Source organism: Haemaphysalis longicornis, unplaced genomic scaffold (genome assembly GCF_048455015.1).
Source record: "Haemaphysalis longicornis isolate Haplotype H1 unplaced genomic scaffold, Haemaphysalis longicornis Haplotype H1 scaffold_4, whole genome shotgun sequence".
Lineage (NCBI taxonomy): Eukaryota > Metazoa > Arthropoda > Arachnida > Ixodida > Ixodidae > Haemaphysalis > Haemaphysalis longicornis.
The window spans coordinates 69,041,049-69,065,970 of record NW_027526361.1 but is presented as its reverse complement, the minus strand read 5'-3'; the positions used below and the strand labels follow the sequence as shown (position 1 = coordinate 69,065,970).

Here is a 24,922-nt window from a genome sequence, read left to right as displayed (position 1 = left end):
AAAGACCAGACTGCGTGCTGGTCAAATTCAAAGCTCACGTAGTCAAAGTTTAAATCCAGAAGTCCAGCAAGGATTCCCTCACGAGAAACCTTTGCAATAAACCACCATCGTCGTTATACGGAGGAGTGCACGGGTGCTTGTGGTAAAACGTGACCGTAGCATTCGCTTGTGAAACTGATTGGAGGTTTTTTGCATCTCGTCACACGCAGTAATTATTTTTTGAAAAATTATTAACCAATTAGCCAGCAACCAAGTCTTATTACAGGCATAAAGCAATGCTTTTCCACGACAAGCACTAACGTTCTGCTGCTGTGCGGTATTTATTCTGTAAACGATTTCCAATGGCTGTAGTAAATGTATTTCTGTGATCTTAAACACACTCTTACCGTAGTTAATGAAGTTGCTTAGCGTCGTCCATCAGAATTTTCGTTTTGAGATAAATCTTAGAAGGTACACCTGAAATTTCTCTTTCGCTCGTGCACGACGCCGTTTCGTCATAAAATCTAAGGGACGAAACATTTACACAAAGGAACGGACTTGCATCTCCAGCTTGACTTCCAGCTTGGCGCATTGAACGTCATCTGCTATTTGTAATTACTAAGTATGGGCGTAAATCAGACACATGGCATGCCTCGTAAAGGTCGCCTCTGCCTTCAAGACGACGTCAACAGTGGACTCATAAGTGCGCGTATTCAAACGAAGTTCCACTGCGTACACTGCCGGCCTCAGCCAATCGCACAGCTGGGATCGTAGGTTCTGCTGCGGGAAATGAGCTAGCGGGTCGAATGGCCGTTCCTTTTTTCCCAATTATGTAGCTTATTTGAGCGAAGTGTGCGTTAAAAGTGGAGTCGGTATGATTCTAACCAGGCCATCTTTCAAATGAACTAAATTTGTGTTTTGTCCTTATGGCCCCTTTAAGCATCACACATAAGACACAAACGAAGTCGATGCTTTCTTGAAACAAGTAAGAGATCTGCTTACACTACCTAAAGTACCGTACAAAGTTTGTTCAAACTATTTGCTTAATGCCTTTGCGCGTCAGGTGATTCCACCGATGGAGCCTTCCTGAAGGAGTTCATCTTCTCGGTGATCGAGAAGTGCGAGGGTGCGGGCTGCCACATCGATGCAGTCATCTCGGACATGGGGTCCTGCAACAAGGCTCTCTGGAAGATTCTTGGCATTTCTGCAGGCCGGTACTCCAGACCTTCTGTCTCATGTCGCCACCCCTGTGCAGCTGGCACTGACAGGCAGCTGCACTTTCTGGCGGATGCACCCCATGTGCTAAAAAACATCAGGGGTCACTTGGTGCGCGGCCAGTCATTCTTCCTGTCATCTGACACTGTTGCCAAGTACCATCTCCAAAGCAATCAGGTGAGTCAAAGCTAACTGTATTTTGCGCCAGGTGGTCTCACAAAGTAATTTTCAAAAGATTATGGTCATAGGCTTTGCCGGGCAAGAAGTCCTGTTATAAAGCTGTGAAGATTGCCAAAGAATGGCCGGATTGCTATATTATGCTGAGGTAAAAACAATAGGTCACATGACAGATTCTGCAGTTATCTTGTGCCCGCTGATGTTCTTCCGGCTACCAAAACAGAAACAAGTGAGAATAGCTAATTCGTGACGGGCAACTTGGCACCTGTTGTTGCATTTCTCAGCACGATGTCTCAGTTCTGATTCTTGACCGCACAACATCTTTTGTTCACTAGTGGAGGCAAGAAAACACATGCTTTTTCTTTTTTCCTAGTGGGGGCAAAAAACGCTCTGATTAAAACTAGCTTTCAGCACAAGCTACGAATCTCACATGGCTGAAAACTGTTTGTTGTTGCCCTTCACTATGGTGAGCTCACAGATCAGGCACAGTGTGAGCACTTAACACATACGATTTGAATTCTGAGCTCACTGGCGTGTTTCCACTTGTGGTTTATAATTTATGCCCAGTAGAGGATCATAATGGGAGAAAGAATAAAAAAGGCGGGATGAATAGTAGCATTCTTAATCAGCTTTTATGTGTGGGAGGGACAAAATTTGCAGTGGCAAAATTTATAATGTCATTTATGTGTCGTGCTGATGGGATAGATGGTATTTAGTAAAATAGCCTGAAGTCTGAACCTAGATTACCCCTGAAACTGTAGACATGTACTTGTGGGGTACCTGATTCAACTAACGAAATGGGATGGAAGCGCTTAATTACCGTAGTTCTTACCTCACATATGAGCCATGGTTTGAATCCATGCGTACATTGAGCTCAGCTAGTTGCGGCATCCAATACACCAGGAATACTTTGCTAATTGTGCTCAACTATTTTTTCTTTCCACATGCTAGGTTTCAGTGCACCACATCAAGGCGCTGGTCAAGGAGGATGCCGAACGAGATTTGAAGTTGGCACCACATCTCAAACCGAGCCACCTGGAAGACAACCACTTCGACAAGATGAATGTGTCTTCAGCGGTAGCAGTGCTGAATCACAGTGTGGGTGCCGAATTGCGCGTGTTAGTACACTTAGGCCTGCTTCTTGAAGAAGCCATAACCACAGCGTGGTTTGTGGAGCAAGTTTTTAAGTGGTTTACACTGATGACATCTCGGTACATTGGAACCGCCATGAGCAATTTCAAGGAGAGCCGCCACGATGAAGCCGTGGCCTTCCTGGAAGAATTCATGGTGATGTTTTCGAGCCTCTCCATCAAGGCCACTTCCACTGACCGGGACTTCTTCAAGCCTGTCCAGACTGGGGTACTAATCTCAACAACAAGTGCCCTCCGGATCCAGCACGAGCTTCTGAACAAGTACAACTTTCTGTTCGTACTGCTGTGCCGCCTTACCCAAGACGCACTAGAAAACCTTTTTTCGTGCGTGCGTTCCAAGAATCCGGTGCCAAGGGCCTTGGAGTTCAAGCTCACCCTGCGCCTGATCATGGTGAGCCAGTTCTTCAGGCCAAGCAAGAAGGGAAGCTATGCTGTGGACGAACGGACGCAGTTGCTCGAGTTTGTGGAGCTGAAGAAAGCTGCCTGTGAGGAGGATGCTGAGGCGTCAAACCTTCTTGACGGGTGCCTTTTGGAGGATGAAGCCACGGCGCTTGATGATGTGAAGATGCAGTCGCTCGTTTACCTGGCTGGATACATCACTCACAGCGTCACCAAAAAGTTCACGCTGTGCAACACGTGCAGGCTGACAAGGTAGACGAGAACGACCACCTGTTGGCCTTGAAGTCGTACCGGGCACAAGGAGACCCAAGCCCTTTGGTTCGCCCATCGCGTCATGTAGTGAAGCTACTGCAACACGCAGACAACGTCTTCTGCACGTATGAGAGTCAGATCTTGACCACCCCCCTCTCTGCATTGGTCAACACTTCCCTGCAGTCCCACACACTGCCAGGAAACTTTCCCCAGTGCCACGATCTGGACAAGCGTTTGACTTCTGCCTTCCTCATGCTGCGACTGCGTATTGCCCTCCGAAAGCTTAGCAGCAAAGCAAAAGCCGCAAAAGCTAAATGCGGTTCAAAAAGCGTTGGCATGCGAGCCGCATTGTCGCAGATCCGCTGACTTCCTGGCAGCCAAACAGTCTGCGTGACTTAGTCTTTGTGACTGTGACAGCATGTTCTGCCACCGTGTTGCCAACAAGATCCTGAAGAATGGTTGGAGCAACTCCAACCGGCCAAGATGTTTCACTGATTGAGTGTGGACATTAACGCAGTGAAGCTACACCTGGGCTTTGAGGCGCACCGTAGCGGAGGGCTCCAGGATAATATTGATCACCTGGGGACCTTTAACGTGCACTGCGTGCACTGCAACCTCGACACATGGGTGTTTTCACTTTTCATCTCCATCAGAAAAGATGCCGCCATGGCTTGGAATCGAACCCGCATCCTTGAGGCCTGGTTGTTTACCGGCTAGGACAACAACAAACCACTTAGGCCAATGTTTTTCTGCCTAGAGTACTCGACGTGCTTTTGATTGGAGAACTGTGAGAAGTTCAAAGCCAAATTTCTGAAGACATTCACTATGCTTGGGTGAAAAGAACGTACTAAGAGCTTGCTGCAGTCTTGCAAGCAGCACCATAATGAAGGGATCACTGTGTGCTTTAAGGATTAAGGAGATGAAACCGTTTCACTGTACTGATCCAGAAATCTCTGAAGCGAAGAAGCAAGAACCCTTTGCTGGTCTTGTCAGCAACTCCCTGAAGATGGCTTCCAGAGAAACCTCCGAGAGGCAGTTGCGATGAAGACCCTTCAAATTTGTTGATGGCAGGACCGCCCCTCATTCATGACGAATCAAGCCAACATAGAACATTATCAGACAGCCTATGTGAAACCATCTGTGCTGTTTGTGAAGAATTAAGGGAACTTTTCCTGATGTTGCCACGACCCCAAGTTGCTTCTCTAACCCATAGGATTCATTGCCATTCGTTGTTTAGTCTGCTGCCATCACCATGAGGTTTTAGCCACCGTCTGTTGTCACCTGTTGGACCACCCGCAGTGCAACGCTCCACCTGCACATAGACTGATATGTGTTGAACCCATGATCCTTGTGCACTACCTCACAAAGAAGTCGGCCACACCCACCATCACTGCCACTACAAGCAACTTGGTTTTCGAGGTTTCTCATTTGGTGGATCCACCTCTTGCCCAGCCAGTGCCTGACTAAACGTGACAAGTACCTCTCTAAGACCAGCCAAGGCCTAGTATGCTTCAATCGTTCTCTGTAGCCTAATTCGTGTGGATCGCTAAGCCGCCGCCGTGCCACTGACTTCATGAATGGAAGGTCTCCCAGGCCATGCAAGGCAAACTAAAAGCACCACCTTCTGCAAGTGAAGTTTGTTCAAGTCAAAATAACGCAAAGTGTCGAACAATTCAGCAACGCAAAACACGTGAAGCCCGCTAATGGACCTGCAACCCCAGTGTAGCCCTGATGTGACGTCCTAACACGAGGATGACCACAGGCTGCCCCGCACATCTGAATCGACCGACAGCCATGAACTAGGCGGTAACACACAGTCACCACTCGTCAACACAAATGAGTCGTGATACTAAGCACCGACACACCAAACTAGCTATCCATTGATGGCTTGATGAACAACAGTGTATTATTTGATCGGCTGGCCAAGTCAGCAGGTTTCTTAAAAGCCTTAAACAACGTACTGCTCTCATCGCTGACGATTGTGTCATGCTGCCTCAACAAGCGAGCCTGGTGATTGCTGTCTACAGTCTGCATGCTGTTCCTGATACTGATGCTGTCGTGGTGACGGACCAGTGCTTGCTTTTTGACCACAGGGCCTCCATCGCAAGAGGCTTGTGCTGTTAAAGCAAGAAAATATCAAGTTTTGGTCATGAATTTCACCAAAGGGTATCGCACTCAAACAAGTGTGCATCCATAGTGTTGCCTGAAGAAATTTACGAAGCATGTTATGTGATCACTCTCGCCAACTCTCAGTTTGAATTTGACAACATCTCCAATCCTGCCTTTTTTTTAACATGAAGTTGGTGCTACTTCAAGAAAAACCGAAAGAGTTAACAGCTCTGTGGCCCTGCTGCAGTGACTGTTTTTTGTGGACTAACTTTACGCTAGACACCCCTGGTGAAGCTCCGAATGGCCACCAACAATGGAACCCAGCCTACACCGCCATCATTCCAACGTGTGTTTTCACACGAGTGTGAAGGGAGGAAGTGCTGCGGAATGATTGCTGCGAGCTGCAAAATCGCCTCGGCACCCACTTGTTGTGCTTGTGCATTTCGACGAGTTAAAGTGGCACACCTGTCTCATCTACCTCAGTGGTGGTAGTGTATTCACCCGGGGTTTCGACAAACACCTTGCAATATTAGTTGGCAATTGAGGCAGTCCGAACAGGCAAAACATAACAAAAAAGACTCTGGAATGGCATATTTTAAGGCCGTGTAGATGTGAAGGAAGAAAAAGGACTGCTGGATATGTGGAAAAGTAAGCGGTGATTATCAGTAGAGTGAGGTGGAGTCCACCATTATGCCATTGCATTTTATTTTTTTCAACATGAACTTACCCTCATTTTGCTACCACCAGTGATGGAACTTTTCTTTCTACTCATTGTTCTACTCATTTAAATTAAGAGGATGAAATGTTTGAGAGTTGCAGTTGCTAAAAAGTAATTAATACAACATCTGATGACATATGACATAATAGAATTTATTGATCAAATGTTTTGACTGGTGTTTTTTCCTATACTGTGTTTCAAAAGGATTTTTTATTGCCTTATTTTATTGTGTGTAATTGGGCTTACTTATTGTAACGCCCCCGCCTCCTGCTAGGGCGGCCAATAGTATTATGTAAATAATAAAAATCAAAAGAATACTATACCGAACTGATCTGGTAAGATACGACACAAGTGTATACATTTTTTTAGAATTTTAATTTTTAAAGCTATCTGGTGCCTTTTATGTCTACTGAATTTGGAAATTGAATCTTTAGGATACCTACCGCTCGGCTGCATAATGATTTGTATAAGTCGCTTAGTAGCCACAGGGCACTATTGAAGGACAGGTATTGCCGGCCTTGCTGTACGAAATGTTCACTCCTGCGTGTCGGAACTCTTTTACTTGTAGTGTCCCCCACAATTACAGTACAATTAAAGCCTGTTTGAGCCAACCTGTCCAATGTATTGTGCACCTTTACACTTACTGATAGTGCACATTTATCTCTGTGTATATAGATTTGAAAACCCTGTGTGTTTGCATCAGTTTCAGAAACCATTACAATCAGTAGACTTGGTTTTAGATGCTGTATCTTTTTGTGCATGCCAGTGCTTTCAGGTTGTATGCTCCAATTTTCGCAATGTAATCTCTCTGCAATGGCAGCCAACTGAATTCAAAACAACTGTTTTAACATTTCATTGTGTGTGTCGTGCCAAAGAACTTTTGCTATGCCATCATGTTCACTGAATGTCCACAGGTTTCCTTATGCGGTAACAGGAGAACTGCACTCAGTGTCAGACAGTGATGTGTTACTAACCTAAAAGCATATGTCATATGCCGACCTAGCCCGACACCAAGTGCAGTTCTCCAGCTACTTCACAAGGAAACCTGCTGTAATCAGCCACCTGTTATCTGTCTGCCACAAAAATGAAATGCATTGTTGTTGACTAATAAAATGTTTATTATTACTCTGAGTAATCCTTTATTCCTGTGTTTCTACTTGCATTGCAGTATTCGGTGCCTGTTATTATTAGTGATGTCTACTTGGATTCCCCAGTTGATTCTTACAGAAGTGGACTTATGGAGATTTTTATGAAAAACAAATTTTTTGGAGGTAATGAGGCATAGCTTTGAAGGAAATTTAGCTAGAGCCACAGAACACGTTTTATTTAATGGCTTTAAGTGTAACCATCGCATCCAGAGCCACTAAAGCCACGCTTAGAAGCATTTATTTGTTTTGACTCTAATCATGGCCATATGCACAGTGATGTGGTTTCTTTCGTATACTGCGAATGGCGCAAATGATCAAGCAGCAAGTTTTTGCTGCAGTAGGGCTCGTGTAATAATTCTATAGTTGCGCCGTTTGAGCAAAAGTTTGCTTTCAATGCAATTAAAAAACGCAAAACAGCGTATTATTGCAATGCCACCAGGCCATGTTAAAAACATTCATCATGTGTAAAAGAAATGCGACGGCCAATGTTAATACTAAAGTACTCGCAAGTGGTTTCTTTAACGGTTAGTCGTTAATTACGACGAACCATATGTCCTCAGCCCTGTTGCGCTAATTAAACAAAGGCTTCACCCTCGTTTTAAAAGCTCAAATTTATGCTAACAAGCATGCATGTCGTGGGGTGGTAAATTTAAGTGGCACCGTTAAGCAATAAAAGCTTTGAAAAGCGGGCCCAACCAAGTCCACTGTTTTGAAACGAGGTTGTGGTGGTGGCGGTCAAGTTCTTTTGCCGCCGCCGCGAAACCGAAACTCCGGCTGGTGAACGACCCCGGCGGAACTGGGTAGGAACCAAGATGGCGACCGCGCCGCCGAAGTGGCGTTACTCTTAAGCGTAGCTTATTTAGTGGTTCTACTACTTGGCGTTTTGACGGTTGCTGCTTTTGGGTATAAATGGAAGCAGCCCAAACGCTGAAATTCATTCCTGTCTGAGCAGCGAATCCATGCAGTCGCTCTGCTCGAGTCCTGTATTGTAACCTCGCCCGTCGGGGCAGTGTATGTTTTTTTGGCTTCGGCTCACCTCTCGCTATGAAGTAAACAGTTACGTTAGCCTACTGCTTCTGGACTTCTTCGGCTGCAACAGCGGCTGGCCGCTCGCATCATACACGCTACCCCTCGTATGTGGGAGGCCACGGAGCTCGGATCGTGTGCCCCCGCCCGGTCGCAACACCGCGTTCGCGTGCAATGCCCACCCACGTTCTCAGTTAGATGAACCGCCGCAGCTAATGCTGGCGCTTGCTGGCGCAAACCTGTGTTTTCTTCATATTGAATTTTCTACGACAGGTTCCCGTCTTCACTTTGCGCGTGCACATGCACCTTGTGACGGCGCGTTTTTGGCCAACTGATCCAAATAACGCGTACATGATGCTCAAAAGTTAATAACCATTTAAAAACGATCATAATTCAATGCGTCCTATCTTTTTGTCTCACTCAGAGCTACAGGTATACCCCAGTGGCCATTTAGGCCGCCATGAGGGAGCGCGATGTTTAGCTGGCTCTGCAACTGTCCCGCACATTAAGGAAAAGTGAGCATTTTTTTCTTCATCAGTGCATACACTGCTCTATGTCCAGTTGCATTACTATGAGTGTAGTCGCCTCACAGGAATCAGCTCATTCCAAGCACCCCGTTACTTTAAACTTTGATCAAAAGCGAGACAACTTCAGTAGGCACAGCTTTAGGGAAGCAAATTCGGACCATGATTCAATCTTTCTCGATTATATTATTATCGGGCGGTGAGTGCGTGCGAAAATCAGATAAAAAACTGTGGTTGATTGCTCAGTCATAGGAATCAGTAAAACGCGAAAGGGAAATGTGCAGCGAAATCTGCAGCTTAGCACGATTTGCGGGTCGAAGGCTATCTTTTGGGTGTGCTTGGTGAGCGACGTCCTACTGGCGGGTCGCTTCGGCAAAGGTGTACTGGCGTCATTTCCGTGACGGATATGACGTCAGCGAAATCTTCGGGTATCGCGGCGTAAAACGCTTTCGTGTTAAAATATAAATCCCGTAAACGAACAACCCTAAGTATAGCGTACTCTTTAGCACTAAAGGTTGCTTCCCCGCAAGAACACCCTGTATGCAGGGTTTCACCCTTTTTAGGCCGTTTGATTCGTTGTACTGGCGTCCCTTCCCCGACGAATATGACGCCAGCGAAATCTTGGTGTATCCGGTAATAAAACACTTTCGTGTTAATATATCGGGAAAACCTAATCGAAACGCACACATGTGTCGAGAGTCGTAAGGATTCGTTCAATGGTTGTCTGCTGAGCCTACTGCACTCCAGTGGTTCTCAAATGGAGTGGAGGGGGGGGGGGGGGTGTCAAGGGTCCCGAGGGTCCGTCCGTGACACTCCCCCTTTTTTTCCCTCTTAGCCAGACCTTGTCAGCCCCACAGAAATGTAGACTTTGCCTCCTGATATGTGCGTTTGACTTCCCCGCGTTGCAGGTACTTAAAGTCGGCTTTTTTTTTTTAGGGGGGGGGGGGTACATTGAAATCATGTGACAAAGCCAGACACATAGGTGGTTCAGGAAAAATGTGCGTGGGGTGCCTGTGGTCGACTTTAGCCGCGAGAGTAAATAGTTTGGCCCTATGACACGTGTCAGTATTTTTCATCGTGAGGTACCCTAACACAATTAAAGCCCAAGAGGAGTGCCCGGAATGCTCGTGGTTCAGAAACACTTCCGTGCTGCTTCCTCTTCCAAGCCGGACCGATTCAAGCCCGGCGGCCGCGCGCTCAACGGTTTCATAGCATAATGAAGCACTGAAGATTGCTGTTTGCGGATAAACGCCGCATCGTTCAGGTCGAGTCAACAGGTGGCGGCACTGGGTCGATTTCGCGAAAGCTGTCCGAAAAAGTTGCGCAATTATGACTATACAAAGATAAAACTCCTCACGAGTCACTCCCGACTTGTCTTCTGCAAGACAGCGAAAGCAACTGGAAACTAAGCGGCGCCTCATGGCTCGTACTTCTCCCATCATCCCCAAATCTTCCTTTCTCCCTGTACACCTCCCATCTCCAAACGTATAACGCCTCCTCCTCCTCATCTTCCTTCGTGGCAGCAGCCGTTTCGTCCGCGAGGGTGCTTGGCGTGTGATTAAGCGGTCTACAGGGCCGGTTTAGCGACCCTGGTCAGCGCAAGCAGCGCACGCCGGGGGCTGCGGTGCAGAGGCCCGCGTGCTGGTCATTTATCTTCGCCTCCAATGCCCCGGCCACTTTGGCCCCGCGGTTCAAACTGCTTAACGACTGCGGGCGCTGCAGGGAAGCGTGCCGCACGTGCCTCATATCACCACAACACCGAGACCGCGAATACAGGTGTATACGCTGCATGCAAGCTTGACCTCCCTTGCATCCCCCGTTTTTTTCCGGCACTCTTACCTTTCTATACTCTTTTTTTTATTTTTGTGACAGCTGGGGCTCACGAATTATTGAACCCATCGTTTATTATTGTTCCACGTATATTTCTTTTAGCAAAAACAACAGGTGCTGCTTCGACGTTAATACAATTTATCTCCCGTCAAGAATATTGTTTACGGCAAGCAACACGTGACACCGGACTCATTTCTGAAAGCGGTATGCTCATAGAAGTGTAACACTCAGGCAAAGAGTGTTACGATTCTCCTGCAACTAAAAGCGAGTAAGAGAATTAAAGTTTTCGCTAACTTGAAGATGTAGCGATGCAAATATAGAGGTGAAACGAACAAAAAAAAAACGATAAAGAACGCAGCATTCATATCCGACGGCTGTCTTAAAATGAAAAGCATTGATATGTTGGGTTGAATTACTCCCGAATGTACTTGAGATAATTTGGAATTACTTTGTAATCGTTAAGTTAAAGTTGCTTTAAAGAACTGGGAGTTGTGGTCACTTGAAATTATTGGAACTTCTTCAAATCCCATAAACTACTTGAAATTACACGGAATTATTTGTATGAACTACTTCGGTTGTTATTACGCATTCTGGTGCACTAGTCTCTGCCATCGATGCACCTCGGCGGATACAGCGCTGATCACATAATTCCGAAAAGTCCCACAAGATAAACGACAAATACGGCTCACAATTTTCCGCTGCAGTTTTCCACTCCAGTACCACTTAAGAAGGAGTATTTCTCCGAATTTCCTAGCCAACGTGAATTCATATATCCCTGAGTCTTAAGCCAAATAAAACAACAGCATTAATTAAGAAGCATGAATCATTAAGATGTAGAGAATGCGAAAGCATCGTTGTGCAAAACTTCCAACTGCCGTTACCCTGCGCTCTCCGAGCACGTCATCATCTTCATCATCATCGACATATACATCATCCCCACCAACAACAACAACAACTACTACTACAACAACCTACTCAGGTCCACTACAGGACGAAGGCCTCTGCCAGAGACCTCCAGCCGCTCACGTCCTCCGCTGCTCGAGTCCATTCCTTGCCTCCGGATTTCCTTATTCAGCCTCTCCATATAGTTATTGGCCTTTCCCTCCTCCTAGTCCGGTCTCTCGGCATCCACTCTGTTGCCCTAGTAGCCCACCGGTTGTTATTTGCTCTCACTATACATGACCAGACCAAGTCCTTTTTTTTTTTCAATCGTAATTATGATATCGTCAACTCTAGTTTGTTCTCTGATCCAGGTAGTTCGTGTCCTGCAGTGTCCCTAAGCGTTATTCGTATCATTCTTCATTCCATAGTCCGTTAAGCAGACCTAAGTTTGCTTTCCAGTTGTTTAGTAAGGCGCCAAGTTACCTCTCTTCTATGTCGTCAGCAGCCGGACGCATTGGTTGTATATTCTTCTTTTCAGGGACAGAGATAGCTTACTTTTCATTTTTTGGGAGTGCCGGCTGAGTGCTCCCCAACCCATACCTATACTGCGCCGGATTTTTTTCTCGTGGCACTGACCACCTTACCGGGGTAGTTATATTCTTCTACTTGCTCTGGGGTTTCGTTACACATGCTGCAGAGTGTACTTGTGGAATATTTATTCATTACTTAGATTTATTCGTATTTATTTATATTCCAACGGCCGCACTCTCTGACTGAAGTACCTCAAACATTTCTTGAAGGTGTTCTGTGAACCCACTTAGCAAGTCTATGTCATCTGCAAACCTCAACAGGCTCAAGTGTTCTCTGTTTATACAAAAACCTGTGTTTTCCCAGTCAAGCTTCCTGACTACCCCTTTCAGACATGTCAACAGCTTTGGCGAGATGGCATCTCCCTGTCATACGTCCTTTCGGATTGGGAATTTGTCGCTTTGTTAGTGAAGGATTATCCTGCCCGTACATCCTTTAAATATGTCATCTAGAAGCCCTATGTTAGTGTATTCTATTAGCTGATCTCTTAATGCTTCCAGCCCTGCTGCGGTGCGTATGGAATCAAACGCTTTTTCATAGTCCATAGATGCCGTATAGTGGCTTAGGAAATTCTGCGGATTTTTCAATTATTTGATCAACGACATAGGTACAATAAATTGTTTGGTATCCTCTCCTAAACCCAGCCAGCTCTCTGAGTGGTTAGGAATCTAGGCTTGGTAAACAGCTTGCATACAACTGAGAGTAGGCTGATCTGTAATTCTTTACGTCTTTGGTATTTCCCTTCTTGTGAATCAAAATTGTGCTTGCGTTCTTACAGGCTATGGGCACCTCTACAGACTTTAAGCATTCTGAAAATAGTAAGCAAGCTTTCCCAGCAAGCACTTCAGAGCTAAGCTGAGCGTACAAGCTGAACGTACTAAGCTAAGCGTGGACACACAGTGTCTCCTGGTTAACGTCACGGACGTATAGGCTGGTGTAGAATACGGCCCAGCTCCCCACTTAAGATTTTAGGCCTCACTATTAAGGCCAATACAAGCTAGAACAAAACTTTATCCAAACTTTCCGAGGCTTTCAACCAAGTCTCCCACATGCTTCGACGCGTTTCTAACCGCCGCCTTGGCATGAGCAGAGCTTCGGGCCACATTCCAGTGTCTCGGGCTGCCTAGCGACACCCTGACGGACCTAATTTTCCCGACGGGCCCCAACTCTATCCGGCGGGAAGCATTCCCCCGACTATATTGTATGCTGGTGAACTCCAAATGAGTTCAAAATATCCCCAGTCCACCTCTTTTACACTTTTTGTATCAATAAATCACTCACTCACTCACTCAAGAAAAAAAGATATGATCCGACTGGTCCAAGCTCTCCTTATCTCACGTGTTACGTACGTCCCGCCCTACCTTATCCTGACCAAAAGTGACACGGACACCATTGACCGGTTTATACGCCAAGCATTCAAACAAGTACTGAATCTTCCCATGAACAGCTCCACAGCCCTTCTTTAACAACTGGGCATCCCCAACATTGTGTCAAAACATATTGAGGACCATTTATCAAACACATGCGGGCCTAGCCCTACTGAAAAGGCTCCACGTCCCATGTCCATCTACTGCCTCTCAGCCCCTCCCTCATCCCTGGAGAAGTGTTATCCGGGTTCGCCCCTGGCCAAAAAATATGCACCCGTACCTACGCTCGGCCACCGGAAAGCGCGAAGCCAAGCGCACGAGGCCATCTATGGAAAGCGTGCATATGTCTCCAATACGGACGCTAGCACCTACCCCAACGGACATCAAGTAGCCGTAGTCGTCACCAAGACCACCCTCGTAAGTACTGCAACAATCGAGACGTCCTCAGCATGAATTGCCGAGGAGTTCGCCATCGCATTAGCCCTCATTCATACGAAGAACCCCATCACCATCATCACCATCATCATCATCATCATAATCACATTCTCAAGCAGCCTGCAGAAGCTTTTAAGCCGGGAGGGTGGCCTTCTCCCCTTTGAAACTACTGTTGCAGCATCGACCCTGGGGAAAGTCACCCTCTCATCTGGACTCCTGGCTATTCCTCACTTACGGGCTAAGCAGTAACTTTGGTCACCACCAAGCCTGCGCCCTGTCCTTCCAGGCTACTGAGGAGACCGCATCGTCTGTCCCTCTACTTACTTTCCAAGGTACAGAGCAAAAACTTCACTCACCCAGTCCGCCTCCATCGTATGTTCCCCGCGCAATCTCCTGCCAAACGCAAGTTCTGTTTACAACCCGGCATATCATATTATATCATATTAGAGTGCAACCACAACCTCATATCCTATTAGAGTGCAACCACAACCCCAATCTCCCCACTTCCCACCCGCGATCTGTGGGAGAACCTGGTGAATAGCAGCGATGTGGATGTCCAGACACTTTTGGCCTCGAGAGCGATGGCTTCCCGCTCATCACATGGATTCCTGGAATGGGGAGCCACTCCAACTTCACCGGCTGAATAAAACGTTTTTCACTTACTAACTCACTCACTCACTCGTTCCACTTCTTTTATTACCTCACCCAAGCTGTGCGTAATGTTACCCTGCTCGCCTCCGAGTGCGTACATTCCCCTTTTACCAATACCTAGCTTCGTCTTAGTTGCTCTTAAGCTTCCTCCTATTTCCAACGTTTCCTCAATCCCTGCCATGTGTACGCACGAAGGTCATACGTTTTACTTCTGGTAATCAATTTCGACTGTCCGCTAATTCAGTATGATCCACGGTACCCGCCACTTTCATGTTCCTAGGTTCCGCAATTATAGTTCCTTGGCTTTCTGAGTTACTTTTCCAGTTCTTCCCCTACATGCTGCTTCTGCCACAGCTGCTGCAGACTCCGTAATAGCCGTTGCTAAGATGTCATTCAGCATGCCTACACTATAAATAAATAAATAAATAAATAAATGAATAAATAAATAAATAAATAAATAAATAAATAAATAAATAAATAAATAAATAAATAAATAAATAAATAAATAAATAAATAAATAAATAAATAAATAAATAAATAAATAAATAAATAAATAAATAAATAACCTGTTCGCGAACCGGTTCGGTGAGTTGAATTATCACTGAAATTAGCAAAAAACATTTAGTAGTTTAAAACGACAGTCAAATCAAAATACAAACAAAAATTCAAAATGCTGCTGTTCCCAAGCAAACTTTAAACAATTACGAGATATTAGAAAAACAGATGAAGTGGCGGCGATTTACCACCTACTTTTTCGCCCAGACTTTATGTTGTCCTAGCGACTATTCATGAAGCCACCGCCAAGAGATATGATGGTGGGATATATTTTCTGCCCTTTCCTTTTTTGTTGAAATCGCAATCGTCACTATAGAATCGCCCATCCCGCTAGCCTTGAAGCATTAAATTTAGGCCTGCGTACTGGCGGGTTGAAATACCAGCGCTTAATAGCAATGGCACGCATTTTTTATATTTCTAACGAAACAGAAAAAGCCTACAACAGGCACATAAATACTACCAATAAATTAGGTTATTTGGCCACCATGGATAATTTGTTAGCTGTCACCTTATCGAATGTGTTAGCCACACTTTCGTTAAAAGTAAGCTTTAGTTAACGCTCAGTCCCTGCATTATTGCTCTGACCACTACAATTACTTTTGGGATAGCTATACCGGATGTGTGCATTACAATCAGTATGTCATCGTACCGCCTGAACCCCGGCCATCGTTCCGTGTGCTACATTGCGGAATCTTATAACAGATTATGCTGTTACAAAATGAAAGGGAATTTGACGCGCGGAGAGGAGATGAGACTTTTTTGGGTAGACGCTTTTTAATTCGTCCATAGCAGTACTCCCCTCCAGAACGAGTAGCAATACAAGTAATGCAGCATGTTGGGCAGTCGGTGCAAGTGTACCTTCGAAAGAAAAGCAGATCTGAAAGAGACAAAACGGCAGAACAAGCAGAAGAGATGATCGCTGGGCGAATGGGGCAGTGTGAGGTACCGACCTGCCTTTCTACGTGTCATCTGCTTTATTACTGTTTCTGCTTCCAAGACAAGGTCGAGGGCTGCAGTTTCTTCCCAAGGGATTAAGTGCGCACCTTAACAGTTTTCCCTGACATATCTGTTCTTATTTGTATCTGTAAAAAACGGAACTTGTCCACTGTACTGTCCTCAAAAACTGACTACGGAACTCACTTCCTTCGCATTGATGACACGTTTGGTTGTGAAAGGCAGGGCGAAGAAAAGTATAGAGCAATATCCACGTTTTGGTGCTTTCTTTTTACTTATTCAGTTTTACCTACTTTTTGCGTAATCTTTTAAAACAACGTGATTCACCTTTTCTTTTTTGTTGTTTTCCGTGCAAAGACATTAAAAAAAAAGAACTGGCAGATTTGATGCACCCTGCCATATCTCTGCTCCGAGGCGCGGCTTATGTTGCAGGCCGGCAGACTTATTTTAACCAGCTGATGATATTAAACGTGGATCAATATCTCGATTCACGGACGTTCTCGATTTCCGTCCACTTCAGAAAAACGCTCGTGGGGAAGGGAGTTCGAGGCCACTTGTGGGCAGCAGCAAACGGCTTAGCCACTGAGCAGCTCCTGCGGTCGCATTTGTCAAGTATTAACAACTTGCTTACCATTTGATTAACAAGCTTACGTCCCGAGCGAGGTGGAAACGTTTGATGGCGGAAAGCTAGAGAATACATTTTTCTTTCTTATTGCCATTAAACATTTTGTCGCATTTAAATATAAAGCTTATTCTTTCACTTCTTTGTGGTCGAGAAGGTTTAGGACTGGCCTGGAGGATTTTGACAAAGTGTGTTCATATCAAACAATTCGGCAACGGGAGAAACAAACGTGCAGTATAACGAGCAATGAGAAAACAGGCTCGTATTGCACGCTGTTGAGTGCATATTCGACGCGTATGTACGTCTTCTTAGCTATCGTGCGGTTTGGCATTGGTTGTACACTCACCGTTCACCGCTATACATTTCTCTGCATCCTTTCGTATGCGTCTCAGCTTATTGTGAGCTTCTACTCCGTCGGCCCTGTTCTTCATTCGTGAGCTTGATCTTGGGGCATGACATCCTGTATACAGTGGATGATAAAAACAAAAACCCTTAAGTGTTTATCGCGTGAATGAGATGAGCAGCACGCGTTAGGCGGAAGTGGTGGAAGGGCAATACTATTGAAGGAAAGACAATACAACAGAACAGCTCACAGAGCAGGTCAACATCAGTCCATCACCAACACGCTGCGCAACTTCAACGACACGCTACTTAAAGAGTAGTTGCTTTTCCTTTTAGTCATCCATCAGGCTAACCTGTTGTCATTCTTTGTTGCCATATAGGTAGTATTGTCCTTAAATAGCGTCGTAATTATTTGTAAAAATGGAGCAGTTTTGAAGTTTGCGAATTGGCAGTGTGGTTATAGATATCGCTACCCACATTCTTTCGGCCCTATTTAGAAAAATTAGTAAAGGTACAACGACTTTTCCAGCTGCCCTGCCTACACGAGAAGCTTCACCTACAGACACGTCTGTCTCGCAGGTGAGCTGCCACGGCACTTCAGTCGCAGCATCGCTTACACGGCTGCCAGCTGCAGAACGCAGCTTCAGGCAGAAATTAAATACGACATTTTTATTTCTACATACAACTGCGAGTTTACATTTTAGTTGGTGATATTGATGAACGGCAAAAGAGAATTAAAAAAATCGTCAGACCTGGGGCGGTATTCCCGTGTTTTGTCCCTTTTGTGTCCCTTTAAAAAGTGTCCCTTTTGAGCGAGCCCTAATTGGCTAAAAGCGAACACCCGGATGTGACGCCATGCAAGCACGGCGGAGCTATGAGCCGTGGCTACTCGGAGCAGACGATTTGGAGCAGACGATTTTTCGTCGCCTTATTGTTGGTTCGCTCGCGGAGCAATAAACCCATAAAAGATACTCTGATACGGTTTCAGTTCTTTAAAATGCGTTTGCAAGAACAGCTACGGTATTTGAATCAAAGGCCCACTGCTTAACCGGAAGTACGTCACGATGAAAGGGACGCAAAAGGGACGTTTTCAAAAGGGACAGTTACGAGAATACCGCCCCTGAAGCGCGACGTTCAAAGTTGTGCGCGCCCGGTAAAACGCCCGACAGTCAGTGCCACCTATGAGACTTGTGCTGCACGAGGTTGTAATTACGCGCGAAAGAGCTGGGGTTTGAATTTGGTTCCGTCATATCAACATGCTTTTGTACCAATTGTCAGGAGGCTAGACATCTGCAGTGTGATAGATCTAAAAAAAGGATTTGAAAATCAGATCGAGGTTGAAGTTAGGAAAAGCCTAATAGGTACTGAAATGAGATCACTCGGCCGTAATGATGTTCATGCGTGTTTTTTTTTTTAAAGGAAAGCAAGGAAACTTATGACGTGCAGCGGGAAAATGTTCGTTGTGACACAGCGAGAAAAATAATCTGACGATGTTTACGGAAGGTATTCGACACATTACACCTATACCCAAAGTTGGAGTAGTTTTCTTCACTAGTCAACAGCGATTTCCGTAGGTTTTTTTTTTTTTTTTTTTTTTTGCTGGCTCTTTTTAGGGGATAGGGTAGTTAGGTGAAAGTGTTCCGCAGTTTACAGCTACCCTCACAAATGAATAAAATGAAGACAAAAGAAAAATAAAACGCGCAGAAGGATGAGGCACTTTGTAAAATGCCGTCCAGCACGAGCAAAGCCATCCTCAACGGGTGAAAAAGAGCAAGAATTTACATCTAAATGCACTATTAGTCATACGCAATCGAAGAACTAAACGGGTAGATGGTAAAGCTGTTTCCTTTACCATAGTACCTTCCGCGTGTAAGTGTTTCTCATCTCGCAATTCGCAACTCTGTCAGTATTGCTAATTCAGTTCCTTATAATGGCCGGGAGAGCCCCAATTTCATTGGCACGCATTCCAGGCGCACGTTAAAGCCTCTTTCTTAGTAATTCTGCAATGACCCCTCGCATAACTGGGCCGGTAGTAAACATTGTTCGCTGCCGCGCGAAAAGCCGAACCAACGCCGCAAGTGAGCAGCGCCGGAAACAATAAGCGAAGGTTGTGAAGAGTGCTTGAGAGATGGCGCCACGTACCGCGCACCGATGCGTTATTCGCGCAGGGTCGGAAAATGATGGCCCTCGCCGCATTAGCGTTTATATTGCGCCCGTTTTGACGCATATTCCTAGGCTCACAAAGTGCGAAATCTCACGGTAACCATGACTAAAATTAATTCTGCGAATTTACAGCAACTGGAGCGCAGTTGGTGACCTAGGTAACATGGGACGTTTGTCTCTGACGTTCATTGATTGGTTTGTGTGTGCTTGCGTGCGTGCGTGGGTTAACATTTGTCACGCTGATCGGAACACTGAAATATGCTTGTCAGCACTGGAGACGGTACCCATTTCTGATGGAGGAGAAAGGCGATTGTGCGCGGTGTCATGCTCTATGAAAATTCCCGTTTGTCTGCTTTGCCACAGCGCACGCGACCGGCCGGTCAATGCATTCAAGCGAGCTTGGCAGGTCCATGACAAAAAGCAGCATACAACATCTGTGAATTTTTTTTAATTTGCACTGGGACATTACGCAACGCAAACACGCTGTCCCGCATTCCACGATCTTACAGCACCGTGACTTGTTTATAGAAACAATACTATCAATGATTACTTTAAAACAACCGAAACAATGATTAATACTTCGGTATGTCGATTGGATTGGCGAGCATTGCTGAACTTCCGTTTCTTGCCCTTTTCTGTATCCACCATTATGGAAGTACCGCGATTCTGCTTCACGTAGGGGACACTTGGTTAAACGGAAGCTCTTCGTGCATAAGGTTTGCGTGCCAGTTTTGCCAACGATAGCTCGTACTTGTTATCCAAGCAGCGCAATCGAATGATCACGCGTGGGATGCCATACCAACTAGAGGCTGCGGGGAGTAATCGAGTGACTACGCACTCCCCGTAACGATTATCGTACATGCATTAAACAAAACCTGCCTTTAACAAACAAACCCCGCCTTTTTTTCGACAACACGGAAAAGGCAACAAAAATTATCTCGCAACCTTATCGTCACCAAGCGAAACGCGGAAAAACCATGCAAACCAGCGCACCAACCTGTTGTTTTACAATCCCAAAGTCATGCAACAATCTTGATAAGCAAAACAAGGCGCAAAGAACAACACAACCATCCAAGCGCACGAAGTACGCAAAGCTAGACGAGTTTCCTTTTAAGGGTCCTTACGTAAATCTTTCAAGCGTGCCGCCGTTTTCACAGTTGAGAAGTACACGCTACCGTTTTTCACGAACATGGCGGCCACCCCCTCACCGAACAGATTTTTTTTTAGGTTCTCGTTCATAGATGTGGCTTTTCTGGAAGACAACGCAAGCGCTTCGTTCCTTTCTCGGGACATTTCGCTGATGCTAATGTCTATACAGACTATTTGATCGCTATGTGTCTGTTTCGGATGTATTTCTTTTATTGGAAAGTCAGTTGATTATTCTTTTGTCTATTTTTGCTTGTTATGCCCGCTTTCCACCTTTTTCTTCCTTTATTATCCCTCTACGTGTGGTCTCCCCCTCACCCTTTTCCCACTGCTGCATGTTAGCCACCCAGTTACACGTGTTACCTTCCCTGCCTTTTTACATCTCTTTTCTTCCGTTCCTCCTCCCTCCCTTGTAGCAATCACAGCCTTTCCCGGTTATGTTCAAACAGCCATGGGAGTTCGGCTTCACAGCAACGAAGAATTTTCGAATGAAAAAAAAGAAAGCCCACGATGTCGGTGCGGTGCCGCCACCTGATGGAAAGATTGTGAACTTAATTCCATGCTCAAAAGCGGTGAGCATTAAACTAGCTAAGTAATCATCACCTCGTGGAGGCTCATCTACGATAGCCATTCGCTCTCCTCTCCTCCTTACGTGGCCATCATTCACCACTACTGATTGATCCGTGCAATCAATATTTCGTCGCTAGTTATGGTTTGTTGCACTGCCTGTATACCAGTTCATCATTCCCGTTTTGTTTACCAGACGTCAGTGGCTCTAGTGCTGTCCATGAGAATAATGTAATAATATTCAGAAACGAAACATTTCATAGTAACCTTCCAACAATTGGACACGCATTTCGCGCGCTCATACTTTCCCTCGTTTCTTCCGCCATTGTCTGTCTTATCATTCATTTACAGTCTCTCTAATTGATTTTCTTATTGTTGATTAATTATTTCTCATATTGTTTTTGCCCACTTCAAGACACCGCAGTTACCCACTTCATTGCGTCGCGATGGCTGCAACGCTGGCATCATGCTTGGCGTATTTGGTGCCGTGTCGATTTATATACCGCCAGCCACCATGCGGGGTGCTCTATGGGAGTGCCCACATTTTCATTCAGAAAGGATGCAGCTCTCTTCAACTCTGTGGAAGCTAGACTATCGGCAGCCGTTCTCTGAGGAGAAAATCCTGGGCCATTGGCCTTTTCAGTCGTAGACGTACAAGACGACAAAAACGCTCGGGTGCTTCCTCGAAACGACGGACTTGTATATAAAGAAATGCTGTAGCATAAAAGACTGCAGACTTTGGAGACCGTCAGTGAACTCGAACTTCTATAGAGTCCGTTTACGTTTCCACTTCTTTTTTGTGTTTCTTTCTTCTTTTCCCCTTTTTCCCCCTTTACCACGTGTAGGACAACAAACTAGGCCATAGTCTGGTTAACACTTTCGTGACCGCGCCTATTCCCATCTTTAGTAAGATATCGATTAATACAAATGCAAATTTTGGCGTTATCCGAGCGCGTCTGGACCACTCACGCCACCCAAATGGTAAAGGAGGAAGTATTTTATCAGTTTCCCTTTCGATTTTCGTTGCGTTTCGTTGCGTTTCGTTTCGTTTCGTTAGTTTCGTTTCCTTGCCTTTCTTTTACCATTTCTGTAGTAAATGTTCATTTTCCGATGGTAGGTTAATGACAGCTTCGTGCTTAGCGACGACAGTCCTTAGGAGTAAGAATATATGCTCACGCGGGAAACAACACAAAACTGTATCTCCGCCTTTTATATTCTTATAGGAGTGCATTTGAGCTCTCGTGCCTTTGGACTGGTCCGCTTCTTCAATATGCTTAACACTTGTTCTCGAAATAAAGCATTAGGATATATCGTATATCCGCACAAAATCCGCAATCACCAATACGAAGCGAGGAAGAATTTTACTTTCATGATATATATTATCATATACAATGCAGCCCGTACAACGTGAGTCGGCAGCCCGCAAAACGTAACTCACGGGAAGGACTAGCAAGCGACTTAGGAGGTTTCAAATAGGCCAACGTAACGAAGAGTTTAGTTCTACCACATCTACTTCGCTTGTGCTCTTTGAGTTCCGTGCCACGACATCGTCTGGACCCCGCTGTGTCGCTTCACGCGCTGCACAATGCGTGCAGCGCGTGCAGACCTGCGCTGTTAGTCTATTCTCTTAAAATGTCAAAGCATGTCGTGCATGGGGAACAAATGGAGGTCAGTTTAAAGAAACAGGCGCACCCGTACCTATAGCTTCCCTTACTGTCGCAAAAACACTCCCAGGATATTCTCTCAACATCCCCCAGTGGCATACAGTTAAGCTCGCCACATTTTTATACATCGAAATAAGACATAACGGGTGAAAATTCCTGCTTCCTTCTTCCTCAGTGTTGAATAATAAGCAGTGCGTCCTTTTTGAGTGGTTAAACTTCAGTTTTTAGAATGAAAGAAACAGCGGGGAGAAAAACATCCTCCCCGTTGAGGCACCAGCCCACGAGTCACGACTTTGCGATGACTGGTACGATTCCTTAGCAACTAGGCTACCGGCGAGGCTGCATTCCCCTTGTGTGAATGTAGGTGTACCCTACGCTTGCGGTGGCAGTCGATGCCGCTCCGACATGTCGGGGTGAAGGGGGGCCTTCTTTTAGTCCAGAGTTACAGAGCTTAGCGCAATTGCTGATTTCTGGACATATTTCCGACAGTTACTCCTTTGCCTTGCTTTCGTACAAAAAGCGTCGTGTTAACTTTTTAGCAAACGTTGAAAATAACGCTACCTTTTGTTTATCTCGAAATGACACAGTATATTTATAAGTTGCCAGGCGCAATCGCCCCTAGTGGACCCTCCTACCGACAGCTTAGCCGTTGTCTGGTTTCGGTATGCAAGCGCGTTCTTCTCTCCACAAAATTTATAAATAGCGGTACAAATTCACTAATCCCAAAATTACTCAATATTTTAGAGCTCGTAGTCACGCTTGCCCCTTTTCGGTTCCTCTTTCCGAGAGTTTTCTCCGTTACCCCTCCGTCTCCAGAAAAATTTAGAAATAGTTATACTTTTGATCAACCTCAAAATATCTCAATATTTTTTGCAGTGCTTATCATGGAGCATGCAGCGATCGCTTTGGGCAGACGCATCCCGCCATTACGCGCCCCTCTACTCTATCGACCCGCATTGTAATTTTAAGATGCCACCGGGACTATCCAAGCATGATGAAGCAGTACTGCACCGCATGCGGTTGAACGTCGCCTACACGCGATACTACTGCTACAAAATCAATCAGTCCTCCTCGCCTCTGTGCCCACAGTGTGGTGTGCGTGAAGACCTCCAACACCTAATATGTGACTGTGTGCGCTTTACTACACAAAGAGTGTCTCTTGCAGTGTCCCTGGGCCGGCCGCTGTCCGCAAAACTAGAACTGAGGGACGTATTAGGTCCTTGGAACTCTTCCAAACGTGTCGCCCGTGCAACGAAAGCCTTATTGGCATACCTAAAAGACACAAGTCTTGATCAGACTTTGTAATTAGTTAAAATCATATGTATTCCTCTTCATCATTATAATTATCATCGTCATCGCATTCATCTGGCGTAGCAAGCCAGGCATCTTAGCTGGGCTGACATCGCCAGTTTTCATTAAAGACTGTTCTCTCTCTCTCTCTCTCTCTCTCTATCCCAATCGCTGTCCTGTGGTCCCCCTTTCTGACAGTTTTCTTCTCTGCCATTTAGGGCGCTGTTTTCTTCTAGTAAAATTTATTAAGAAATCTCAGTATCAAAATTATTATTGTTACAGCGTTTAGCCGCACTTGTGACAGTTTTCTACCTTGCCTCGGTCTCGTGTAATAAGTGCGCTACTGTCTTTTAAGAAAAAATTAGAAATAATTCTCCGTCTGGTGGATCTCAAAATTAATATTTTTACAGCGCTTAACTGAAATCTCTTCCTTGTGGTCCCTCTTACCGCCTGTTCGTTCTCCTCTGCCTTGTTTTGCCTACAAAAAGCGTAGGGTTCCCCTTTTAGCAAAGTTTATAAATAGTATTATAAATCACCTTCAGTTTTTTTTATAACGGAAGATGATAGGTGCAACATTGAGGGACAAGAAGATAGCGGAATTGGTCAGGGAACAAGCGCGTGTTCAGGACATTTTAGTAGAAATTAAGAAGAAATGTACGTGGGCAGGGCATGCATGTAATACGTAGGCAAGATAACCGTTGGTCATTAAGGGTAACAGAGTGGATCCCTAGAGAAAGCAAGCGTGGCAGGGGGCGGCAGAAAGTTGGATGGGCAGATGAGATCAGTGAGTTTGCGAGGATACACAGGACCGCGATGATTAATGGGAGAGGCCTTTGCTCTGCAGTGGGCGTAGATAGGCTGATGGTGGTGGTGGTGGTAGTGGTGGTGATGATGATGATGATAAATAAAGTTCTTTCCGTTCAACCTTAAAGGAATATTGTTGAGAGCACTTAACCACCATCGCTACTTTGTAACCTTTCTTCCCAGCAGTTTTCTCCTCTGCCTTGTTTTTGTATAAAAATCCCGCAAATGTCTTCCTAGAAAAATCGGAAAGTGTTGCGTATATTAGTCAGCATCGCAATTACTATTTTCACGGTGCTTAGCCGCAATCGGTACATTGCGGCCCCTCTTTCGGCGGTTTTCTTTGTTGCCTCGTCTGGATATAAAA

The 24,922-nt window shown here is 45.4% G+C and overlaps 1 long non-coding RNA gene across 4 annotated transcripts in view; it reads right to left on the bottom strand.

Annotated features, from left to right (window-relative positions):
• LOC144178881 (uncharacterized) overlaps window positions 1-24,922 on the bottom strand; it is a 559,382-nt gene that overhangs the window by 78,986 nt on the left and 455,474 nt on the right. For all 4 annotated transcript variants that reach the window (XR_013324081.1, XR_013324080.1, XR_013324079.1 and 1 more), the window contains exon 2: window positions 16,929-17,042. This is a non-coding gene — a long non-coding RNA (uncharacterized LOC144178881). The remainder of the gene's footprint in view (window positions 1-16,928; window positions 17,043-24,922) is intronic.